Source organism: Condylostylus longicornis, unplaced genomic scaffold (assembly GCF_029603195.1).
Source record: "Condylostylus longicornis isolate FDR11 unplaced genomic scaffold, ASM2960319v2 ptg000079l, whole genome shotgun sequence".
Lineage (NCBI taxonomy): Eukaryota > Metazoa > Arthropoda > Insecta > Diptera > Dolichopodidae > Condylostylus > Condylostylus longicornis.
The window spans coordinates 156,971-169,829 of record NW_026578047.1 but is presented as its reverse complement, the minus strand read 5'-3'; the positions used below and the strand labels follow the sequence as shown (position 1 = coordinate 169,829).

General features: G+C 22.3%; 1 protein-coding gene across 3 annotated transcripts in view; it reads right to left on the bottom strand.

Annotated features, from left to right (window-relative positions):
- LOC129612923 (alpha-tocopherol transfer protein-like) overlaps positions 1-12,391 on the bottom strand; it is a 28,735-nt gene extending 16,344 nt beyond the window's left edge. For all 3 annotated transcript variants that reach the window (XM_055526768.1, XM_055526767.1, XM_055526766.1), the window contains exon 1: positions 12,109-12,391. The gene's annotated coding sequence lies outside the window, so the exon portion shown is untranslated. The remainder of the gene's footprint in view (positions 1-12,108) is intronic.
- Positions 12,392-12,859: the final 468 nt, after the last annotated feature.

Here is a 12,859-nt window from a genome sequence, read left to right as displayed (position 1 = left end):
CAAGTAAGAAGTTTTATCACGTACATTATTGGATGTTTGCGCATTTTTTAATTCGATTTCCAATAACAAAGGTACAACAAATAAGTGAAATAAAATTTAATAAAAAATTATTTTAAGAATAGTAATTTAAAAAAGGTTAAAGTACTTTAATAGTATTTAATTTACATATAACTTTGGTGTCATGTATATGGATGAAGCACGAGATAATGAATTCTATTAAAAAATGTGTGTCAGGAGAACTCTATAAAATTTTTATTGAAAAAACGAAGGTGCAATAATTTGCTTTGATCAAAAATTTATTATTAAGATAGCCATGATTTTAGAATATTATTTGAAAATGTGTATATGAATAAATTTAAAGATTGAAGAATAATTTGAAAAGTAAAAATGGACGTTAGTAATTATTAAAATGGAAGCCAAATAGACCAAGAATTGAATAACTGTGAATTTCTTATTTGCTTACGCTTGTATGCACATCTATGTATATATATATGTACGTATGTATGTATGTAACAACAAGCACAAATTTTTATGAAACGTTTTTGCTCTATTAATCCATTCCGATGTTACAAAATAATACCATTAATTAAGAATTCATACGAATTGAATTGGAAAATAATATGAAAATTAGCTGATCTGGTGAATTTTACAAAATTTTAATATTTGAATGTTCTTTCCATCCAAAAAATTCGGTCTAAATATTGGATTTTTATATGTATACGAACTGTTTGTGAATGTAAACTGCAAATTAACTTGGAGGAAGCAGCAGCCAGTACGATACAATATAAAATGCTGTCACTTAAATTTCAAGAATTAAGTATAAAAATGCAATATTAAATGAATATTAAATCAATGTACAGTATGTATTTACTGTTGCAAGTATGTATGTATACGGTGTATTTGGTAAGTACATAAACCCTTAACTTATGCATTTTTTTAACTTACATTATGTATGTATGTAAATATGTACACATATCAAATTTTTTGACTAAATTTTCATATTTTTAATGAAATTTTTATAATTCATAATTTAATTTGTTAATATTGTAAGATTTGCAAACAAAATTGACAGCAATTCGTAACTAACATGAGTGTTTGGGCGAATCTAAACCTTAATTTAGAAAATCTAAGAACTACTTAGGTAGGCAAGTAGTTAAGCAAGATATGTGCTTTGCATAGTGATTAAAATTGAAAAGTGATTAAAATATAATTAGCACTGAGCGCAACTTTTCTATGCTCCTTATAATTTCTCCGTATGTACCTCTTAAAAATATGCGACACAATAAACTGTATTCGGAACTCATAGAATTTGATGTTCATGTTGCAAAAATTGATTCAAAATCTAATTATCTTATGTACTGTGGTAGGATCCTACCTTTCTACTCCCTTGTGTGTGCAATCTCTTCAGTTTTTGTATGAAATTTATTCCATATGGCAAATTAAAATTTTATTAGAATCTTTTATTTCAGATTCAATTAATTTTTTTACTAATCATTTTAATTAAAATAGAACGCAAAGATTTAAAATTTTATGATATTCTAGAATTTTAGCAATTCGTTTAAACACAGACAACTTATGTATGTATATAGTACGTAGATATATTGAAAAAAGAATGTATAAGGAGAATTATTAATTAATTCAATCGAATTTACAATTATAAATTCATTTATTATACAATATAATAAAAAAATTTCATTGTAGAATTAAACTCCAATTAGAATTTAAATTAAATTGAGAAAAATAAGTGATAATTAATTTTTATTTATAATTTAAGCGTGACTAATTACTTTCGATATTATATATTTTGCATAATTATTGCAAGATGAAATAAAAGGTTTATTATGGGTACAATTAAATTAATATTGAAAGACGCATTTGCAATTGAAGTAATTTTGAATTAACAATTTTATAAATGAAACAAAGTTTTTATTTTAGTTTACAAAATATAAAGCTTAGCTAGTTTTTTGTAACTAAATAAAATTTTACTCAAAATTAATAACACAAATTGTTTAATTGTTGAATATTTATTTATTTAAAAAATAATATTAATTTTTAATTCCAAAATATTGTATTTATACTCATATTTTCAAAATTATGATGTTAAATTCATTTACTAATCGTATGTTAAACAGATTATTTATTTAATAAACACCGTGAAAAATCCTTCCAATTTTAAGAAATACTTAAGTACATAGATAGGCATTTCTTTAAACATAAATCTCAGATATTCTAAAGTAGTTAATGTGGTATGCAATAATTATAATTTAAAAATAAATATAAAACACTACTCGTGCCTTATTTACTCAATAATTTAAATGAATTGCGTTGAATAGATTTCAGTATATAAACAAATTTTCGTACATGTTTCTAGGAAATTTATAAAGTATTTTTTGTTGTAACTATGAAAGGAAACTGAAATGATTTTAGTTTAAAAAAATTATTCTGAATGACAGACTGTCAATACAAATTTAAAACAAAACTTTATTTTGATGTTAAAAAAAAAAACTAATTAAACCGGAAACTTGTTTTTTTATAAAATCTAGTATCTAGTAAATTTTTTTTATAAAATACTTATAAATATTTAAAGAGTCGAAGCCGGTTAAAAAAAACTTGTACAATATAACCGGTTTTGTTTTTAACAATAAATTGCAAGAATTAAGTGCAAGTGTGCATAAATAAATACGCATATATTTGCAACATAAATAGTTTTTAGTTTTAAAATTACACACATTATTGTTGTCTTACATATTGTGCTATGGCTGGCATTAAAATATTTCAAAACTTTTTTAATAGTTTAAAGTTTTAGAATTATTTTTTTTTTTTAAATAACAGGAATTGCAAAATATGTGCATACCTAGTAAATATTTACAATTAATGAAAATGTAAATTTGCAAGAGGCTTAATAATTAAATACGAAGTTAATAAAGTAACTTAATTTAATTCAATAAGTAAACTTAAATTTTTACAGAGAATACTTGGTCATCATAATACGAAATTTTTAAAATAACAATTCTTTAAAATGAAATGTTATACCTAGCCTATACATACTAAATGTCAAATTCTTATATAATACGTCTGAATACCGAACGCCGATAATTTAACTAAATTCTACACAATAGAATTTAATTTAGAATACGTGTAATCAACAGATTTTTGCTTTAATTAATAATTATTAGTCTGTTTTTTATAATTATAATGCACTAATGGAATTAAATAATTAATGAAATAATAATTTATATCAATACGAATATTTTCTTTAAAAAAAATGTAATTTAAAAATAATTATGAATGTGCTTAGATATTAAAGGCTTTATAATAATAATAACAGATAACAATTAATATGCAATCTATATGACTATAAAATGACCCCAATATATTTATTTTAAACTTTAAGATAAAAAGTTCAAAATTGTAGGTATTTAAAAATGATTTCATGTTAAACGTAGGCAAATATTATTTGGTTCACACAATTATGTAATAAAATTATATTTTAATGGATATGTGTAAACAATACATTGTTGATACTGTACAATGTTGATATCTATACCAAACAAAATTAATAATTAATAAGAAATTATGAGGTTAATAGCTTGATGGGATTTTTTTTTTAAACTTTTCTAATGAACTTGATCTAAATTAGATGAAATTGCTTGTTTTGTTTTTGGTGTTTTTTAAATTACATTCAGATTTCTTTCAACTGTTTTAGTTTTATTAAGTAAACTAAGTAGAAGAAATAAATTGACTAATCTCAACATTGATTATTTTCGCAACTCTAATCAGTCTTTCTGTATAAAAGTTAATTGTTGTGCTTACATTTTACTTAATGATATAGTCTGTAATCAAATCAGTTCATGGTCATAATCTAATAATGTAGATTTGATGTGTACATACCATTTGTACATATTGTAAAATTTAATTAATTTATAATTAATTGTCGGTCAATTATAATTATTAAATAATATAGCTTATCTTTGAATTTATTTGAAAATATTTATTTATTTTTTGTAAAATAATGAAAAAAAAAAATAATCTTTATATGACTTAATATTGAGATTAGATTTGTTTTTATATTAATACTTGTTTTATATTATTTTAATATAGAAATTACGTTTTTTTTTCTTGCAATGCACGTAGAGGCAGACTCTAAACTTGCTTTTTGAAGCAATATTGTTCGATGCGACTTTAAAATCTTTGCACTATTATTAAATAGTGTGCTGAGAAATATGGTGTATAAGTAAAACGGACTATGTGTTGAAAAAGGTATTTGAGTAAATTCAGGGAAATATTTTTAAAAAAGAGGTGTATTTTTGAAAACGCAGGAATTGGGATATTTTTGAAAAAGACGTAATTTCTAAGAAATATTGAAATATCAGGTGATACCCAAAATTAACGAAATATACCAAAAAATAACAACACCAAAATAATAAATAAATTTTTTAGTAATTTGCACGAACTTATTCAATTAAATAAAAAATGACTAGCTAAATAAATTTAATAAATATGAAATACGTGTAAATAGCAAAATTTTAAGTACCAGAAATTAGTAATTTCATAATCAGATACCTACTTGATAACATTTTTATAATATTATAAAGGCGGAAATATTATTTGAGAGAAATTTAAATATTTAAAAAAATAATAAAACAATACGGGCGTGTCACATGTCCCAAAAATTTTTCTAATTTTTCTATTTAATATTCAAAACAATAAATGAAATTTGCAAATAAAATTATCATTTAATTTTAAAATTATTTTGAAATATTTTAAATTATTTGCAAGTAACCGGTATTTAAAAATTTATTAATGTAATGTAATGTACACGATATTATTTAAACGACTATTAAAAAAAAAATTTTTTTTTTTTGAAACATGATTTTCTTGGGAAAATCGTGTATATAATCGAATAATATTTCAATGTCAGTGACAATGAACGTTAAAATTTTAATATTTTAAATATTTTTAAGATTATATAAACATGAATACACAAGTTGGCGATAGTATCTATAGGCGATTTATACTTGCATACAGAACGAGGTATATTTCTCAAATTTTATTAAATTTTGGAATTCCCCGTGTATATTGCTTGTGTGCCACTACACATATAAATTATTCTAAAATATTTTGATTTTTGATAGAATGTTTTTATAAAGTATGTATAATGAAATATTAAAATTAATGAAAACGATATTTTAGTATATGAAGGGTAAATAAAGGCAGTTATTTTATCTGCTAGCATGGAAGTCAAGACTTTTGAAACTATGGGCCAATTTCCAATATTCTGTATGACAAAAGGGCCACAAAATAAAACAATTAATTCAATTTTTAAGGTGTATAAACGTCTATTTATTTTTTATTAGAAGTACTGGGAGCTAAGTGACACTGCTTCTGTTGAACAAGTCTTAAAATGTATGTTGATCCAAATAATGACAAAAAACGAGCGGCGTGATCACATAAATTTTATTATAAACCATCATAATATTTTAACAATTCGTTTTAGAGGGCCGCACCAAAATAAGAAAATGGCCGCATGCGGCCCACGGGCCGCACTTTTGACATCTATGTGCTAGACTGTATGTCAAGTAGATTATATCAAAGTTCTAAATTAATTTTCAAAAATTTATCATAGTTTCCTATTATGTATTTCATTTACTATATTAAAGCTTACTATAAGGGCTTAAAAAAAATTTCGGACTTTACTGCTAAAATTATATTTTTCAATATTTATTTAATTTACTTACAATTTAAAACTGAATTTTTCTAAAATAAATAAAATTAAATGACTGATCATATTTTTAATTTTTTTTTAAATTAATAATTACGCGTTATTTTTTTTACCGCAAAAACCAATTAAAAATTTTAAGGTCAAAATTAATGTACGCCAAATTTATTACAAAATTATTATAGAATAAACGATAATGCGGCCATTTTTAAGTAATTTTAAATATTATGTCGATAATATAGTTGATAAAAATTCAAAAAATTATTTAACTTTATTTAACATAAAAATTTTTATATAAATTATTAAATCAAATCAATTTATATTTGCCAGGGTTGAGAAGTTATTTAATATCGTGTTTTCAGTATACGATATATGTGTATGTATATGTATATACGATATTATTGAAATAAATTAAAGTGAAAAAAAGAAAATATTTTTGTCAATATTTTTAAGATAATGCAAAAAAAAAATGCGATGTGGTCAGCACATGACAGACCGGAATTTTGTATCCTCTGAATTGCATTTAATCTGTTTTAATTAGTGTAGCGAATTTTGGTATTAGGGTTACGAAAATGGTTGTGAAGCCAATCATTTAAACTCTTTAAGAAATCTAGTAACATTTAACTTAATATACTCAAATTCTAATTTAGGTTCTTATAGTACAGGTTCCCTTCATCTTCTGGAATTCAAATATGTCTAATAATTTTGTCGCTGATCTTCATCGAATATGTAAGGTTAATTGAATTTTTTAAATGAAAGCGTTCATTTTCGTTAACCTATTGGATATTGCCGAAAAATTTGTTAATTCGTTGTTTTATAAACCAGAATTGAAATATCAAAGAAATCTCTTGATTATTTTTCTTTAGAGGTATTCATGTTAAATCTGATGCCATCTTAATTCATCCCTTATCGTATTCAATGCGGTCAACAAAACAATTACTAATCAGTTATGGTTTAATATAAAATATAACAGTCATTGTTCTTTTGTTAAACTTTGGACAAAAATTTACATTACACTGTTTGATCGTACACAGGTACACGAATAATATTGCTAAGGTTTATTTATAAAGAAAATAAATGAATATGAAATTTTCAATTATTTATGTAATTTTGTTTTGTTTGTTGTTATTCTACGTAAATTCGTAAAGCTAATTAAGTAAAAAAAAAAAAAATTACGAATTTGACATTGACATTGATAGTATTTGTCATTATAGGTAGTATAAATTTATTTGTATGTATGATTTTGTGTGTATGTGAGTAAATTAATGTTTTATTTTGGATTTAACGTTATAATTTGAGGTGATTATCTTTTTTTTTTGAAAGCTTTAAAGTTAAAAAAAAAATTTTGTTTGTTCTTTTTTTAAATTAAGTTTATTTTTACTTTGATTTGGCAATATCTCTGTGTTTGTACATTATAAATTTTGTAATAATTATTGTAGTTATTTCAAAATTATAGAGATGAGATAAAAAAAACCCTATATGTAATAATAATTTCTTTATTTTAAAAGTTCAAATATGAAATTTTGAAGTTTTTCCTGTTTTTTCGTAAAAAATTTTTCAAATTAAGGCCATGGCATTGGTATTATGAAAGTATAGGGCAATTTTATTATAATTTCCCTCTTTACCAAAATGATTAGAGAAAATTTATTAGACCTTGAATAAAATGCATTCACTTTAAAAAACGAGTAGTTATTTTATAAATTTAATTCAATTTGCCTCAAGTAGATGTACTAGTTTCTTAATGTATGTAAAGCAAATAAATTACTAACGGTGATTTTCAAATCTCACAATAACGGTAACACGTTAATGAAATAAGAAAATTTTGAAATTTCTACATTAACTTTTGATTTATGAACTAGCGATAGGGTACATAAATTTTTAATATTTAAAAATTTGGGGTCATTTGCTGCCGAACGAAATGAATTTCTTAAAGTAAAACTTTTATTACTTGCGATTTAATTGCGTTTGAGGAAATCTCTTGAAAATTTTTTGTAACAGTTTTTTTTTTTTTTTTTTATTTCGGGTCTTGTATAACATTTGCTTAATGTGAGGCTCGTACTTGTAAGTAACTTCTAAGACTCTGCAAGTAAATTAAATTTTTGTTATACATATTATTGTAAAAATAGAAATGCTTATCAAGTGCTTAGTCAAGCGAAGAAAAACGAGCACGGAAATGATGAAAAATATTAAAATCAAACACATATAGGTACAAACAAAAATCTTTTTTCTAAATAAAAATATTTTATTTTAACAAATATTCAGTTCCAATATCGTGAAAGTTTGAAATAAGTCAAGTTTTTGCTTTTTTGATTTTAGAATAAGTGATACTTTGACAAAGTGTTAGTAATATGATGAACAATTATTTTTTTTGTTGAAACCATTTGAAAATAGGAAAAATTTTGTAAAATCTGAGTGCCTAGCATTATTTTTGTGCTAATGTACAATTATATTAAAATAGTTAGGACGTTTCATAACACTAATTTACATAATATTGTGGATTTTCTAATCAAGGGTTTAATATCATACTCATCTTTTATATTTATGTTTTGTTAAAGTAAACAATTGTGTATTTGTTTTTGTATACGTTTACTTAAATTTTAATTTTTAGACTTATCTGATAAGTCGTCATTATAATATGGTATTGTCTAACTAAGACCTTAAAATAGCTCGCAGACCTACTTAGAAAACGAATCAACTCAAAAAATGTAATTTTGAAGTTAAATATGACGACAATTTATCCAAAAGTATTTTCTTTATCTTAGACAAAAAAAATTTTATTTTTGTAACAAAAAAAAATTAGTTGTAAAATGGCGGTTTTGATCTTGTCTTCCCCAATATTAGGTATTTAATTAGATTTTCTAATTTATGGAAGCATAATGTAAAGTATGTAATATTGAATCTTTTTATATTAAAAATTTAAATTTTCAAAAAGAGAAACGCAAAATTTGCAAAACTTTTCCATATAGTTTTGAAATTTTATTCTCAAAATTTAGCAAATTTTGAGTTGTTACATTTTTGCAGTAATTGAACAATATAAATAATAAAAATAAAATTTTATACCGAAATGTTGTAACCTTCATAATTAAAGAAAATCATAAGTTTAATAAATAAATATAAAGAGTCAATAGAAGAAAAAAACTTAAACTGATTATTAATGCTATAGTTAAATAGAAAATGGTCAATTTCAAATATTTTTTGTACAAATGTACACATATAGTATATGTATTTACAAATATACATATCTAAACAAAATTTTAAATAAATATAATATTGAATTTTAATATTTTATGCATAAAACTGTAAAATTTTAAGTTAATTGTATAATGAGAAAAAAATATATTAAAGCGGAGTTCAAAAATTTATACAAAAACTGAAATTTTAACCTTTCTATATTTTAACAGTTACATAATAAATTATAGTAATTTTAAAGTAAAAAAAAAAATTCATATTCTAAGTTGTGTTAAATATAAAGATGATGTAATAAATTATTCACCATTATTATTGTTATATTGCAGTATAACAAGTATTTCATACTAACACTTTTATATTGAATAAATTTAAATTTACAAGTGTATATACATATGTGTGAAATTCTGAATTGAATTTATAAAGTTGCATTCAATATTAGTATGTGTATATTGCATTATCATACCTGATTTACGTTGAATTCATACTATTTTGATAAGTTATCATACAAATTTCAGGAAAGTGATATTAGTGATTAGTAAAATAGAGGTAAGTACACTAATTTAAAATGAATTGGCAGTGCCATAAGAATGAATAATAACGATTTGTGTATACTATGAATATTGAGCCGGCATTTAATGAAACTCGGTATTTTATGCGAATTTATTAAATAATTATGTGTATTCACATATGTATATGTACATGCATGTGCTGGAATATTTAAAATTTCAATTAATGTATTTGGAATTAATTTCAAAAACATGTATTTAATGTCTTATTTATATAATTTATAAGTGTTGCGATTATATAATAAATATTATAGAATACGAATAATTTATTTACCTTACATTTATGTGTATATAAAAACAAAAAAATTAATTATGTTACTCGAACAAAAATTTCAAAGCTAAATATTTATGGTAGAGGAATTAAAACGCGATTTTAAACACACAAAAAACACATAAAATAAAAAGAACGGAAAGTTAAATTAAGATTTAATTATAAGTAAAGTGTGTAATATACAAATAAATTACAAAAAAAAGAAACAGAAATTGAGTGCCAAGTCAATAACCTCATTTCAAAATTGGAAAATGATTTTTTTTTTTCGTTTTATACTTATTTGTTGCCATTATACAATAAAACAAGTGTTTATTCTATGATTGAATTTGCTAAATGGATAAGTCTATGTTGCATGCATATAAGTATGTGCATGTTTGTTTGAATGTGTGATATAAAATATCGATATAAGCAATTATTATATCTAGCTTGTATTCTGTTAATGCTTTATTTCGAAATATATAGTGCAATTTATTTACAAATAAAACTTATGCATGTACATAGTTTTATTAAAATTATATGTTAAATTTTTTAATTCAATGTTATTTTTAATTTTTTTAGGATCCAAGAAGTAAAACTATCAATATGATTTTAGAACACAAAAACAAAAACTCTGTTTAGAGTAGAGGATTTGGAATTGACATTTCAAGATTTTTTAATGGATTGAATTAGGATTGGATTTGGAGTCTTTAAAATTTTTAAATAAGCAATTGAAAATTTTTAAAAAATTTAACGTCTAATTCAGATTTGGATTAGAATTCAAGAGTTCGAATTGTAATTGGAATTGAAATCAGAGTTGGAATTGAAATTAAGATTAGAATCGTCATCAAAGTTCAAATCAGAGTTATGTTTGGTATCGGAATGATGGTGATAATGAAAACGAAGCAGAAAACATTTTTCAATTTAGTATTAAGCTGGTTATTTTAATAAATTAATTTAGAAATCAAATTTACTTACAATTACATTATATAATAAAATTTATGTAAATTAAAAACGTATTCATATACATATAAAGTAATTGTCATATTATATTACATATACTTCATAATACCTTAACATCTATTATAATAATATGCTTATTTTTATAATAGCAGTTTTAAAATTTATCTCTGTTATATTTGTTTGTAAATCTATATATGTATGCATATTGTAATATGACTCTATATTTATAGCATTGCAGAAAAACTGATAAAACTCAAATGAATAAGAATTTATATTAGTTTCTATTCATCAACAGAGTAATTAATATTGTATAAACTGAAAACATAATTATAAAATAACAGGCTTCATATACAATATTTTAATTTAAATTTATATTAAAGTATGTACACATTATTTTGTAAAATTGTTTTTTTTTAATTTAGATGCTTTTTATATAAAAAAAAAAATAACCTAAGTTTTTTCTACACATATTTGCAATTAGTTTGCTTTCCTTTTATTACATTATTCAGATTATTCAGACACTGTATTACACATTTTATAATATGTACATATACATACCCATGCTATACTTTGAAGTGAGCGTAGATTAATTTTCAAATTATTATTGTTCAAGATTTTGCTTTTTTAACGTCTATATTTATGTATTATGTGTATGTACCAGTTAATTTTTTTGGTATCTTAAATTATATGGTAACCACCCCAAGGGTCAATTACAGCAATACAATTATATTATCTTTCATAATCTATAAGTCAAATATGTAATTTAGTAGTATAATTTTTAATTTCTTTCATTTTGTATTTAAAAACTAGTTATATTGCACACAATATTTGAGAGTGCGATAATTATGAGAGGTAGAAATAAAAGAAAAAACAGATTTTATCATAGTTAAGTGGAAAAATGTATTATAAAAGTTAAGTGCAAATCAGATGCTTCGAATGAAATTGATTTAAGTATAGTTTCCGTGTTTATGCCGATATTGGCCTATCAACCTTAATGTTCTTAAAAATTGCAATTTTCTTAATGTTTTGTATTTGTCTTTGAAAAACCTTGAAATGGATTTTTACAGACAAATAAAACCATTTAAGTGAAGCACATTGTTTTTACTGCAGTCTCACTTTAAATATTAAAAAAAAATTTAAGTGACATACTCTTGCATTTAATTTTTTTTTTAATTTAATAATTGCATTTAATAATTGCATTTAATTTCATGCTAAAATCCGTATATTAAATTAATTTTATTTAAGTAATTGATAAATCTGAAACAAATACTCTGAAATAAAATGGTCTTTTCTAACTAGTTTTGAAATATTGAAATTAAATAATAATTAAATTTGTAGATAATAGTATTAACAACTGCATTTATTTAAGTATTAAGAATTATATTTAATTTAAAATAAAATTATGATAATTTTTGGTTACTAACCAGATTGGAGTCGATCTGATGATTAAAATCCTTTATTTGTTTAATTAAATAGAACAAAACAATTTTAATTTGTTGCTAAATCAACAACGCTATTCAAAATTCACTTGCTTTATTTGTTTACTATTAAATAATATTATTTAAAAATTCAAATATTAACATAAATTAAGAATTAGGTAAAATTAAATAATTTTATTTTTTTATTTTATTAGAAAAAAAAAATGAAATATTTATAAACTGATTTTAAAAATTTATCCGGCTCAAATCAATAAACGACTGAACACGATCAAGCACTGACCATTCTCGATTAAATGTTAGTAGTCTTAAAGTAAAATTGCAAAAAGTTTTGCTTATTTTGTTTTTCAATTTTATTCTTCAACAAGTTGTAAAATATTTTTTTTTTATTATTATAAAATATTATATAAAGTTGACCATTATAATATTAAGATAATTATTAATTTTAAATTTTTGTATTCAATAAGATCAAAGTATTACAATGCAAGAATTCAAGTGAATATATGAAAATTGAATTCATTTTATATATTGAATATAAATGTAGGATGTATAGCTCTAGGATTATAAGATATATGTAGATCATAAGATTAACTTTATTCATTAGCTTTATTTTTAATATTAATGTGAGAATTATTTTTGTTTTTTGATAGAATTCTACTTATTCTAAGGATAATTTAAAAAACTAAGTTAACGTTAAACAGTATGCAAAGCTTTCACCTATATTTTAAAGTTTGCGCAT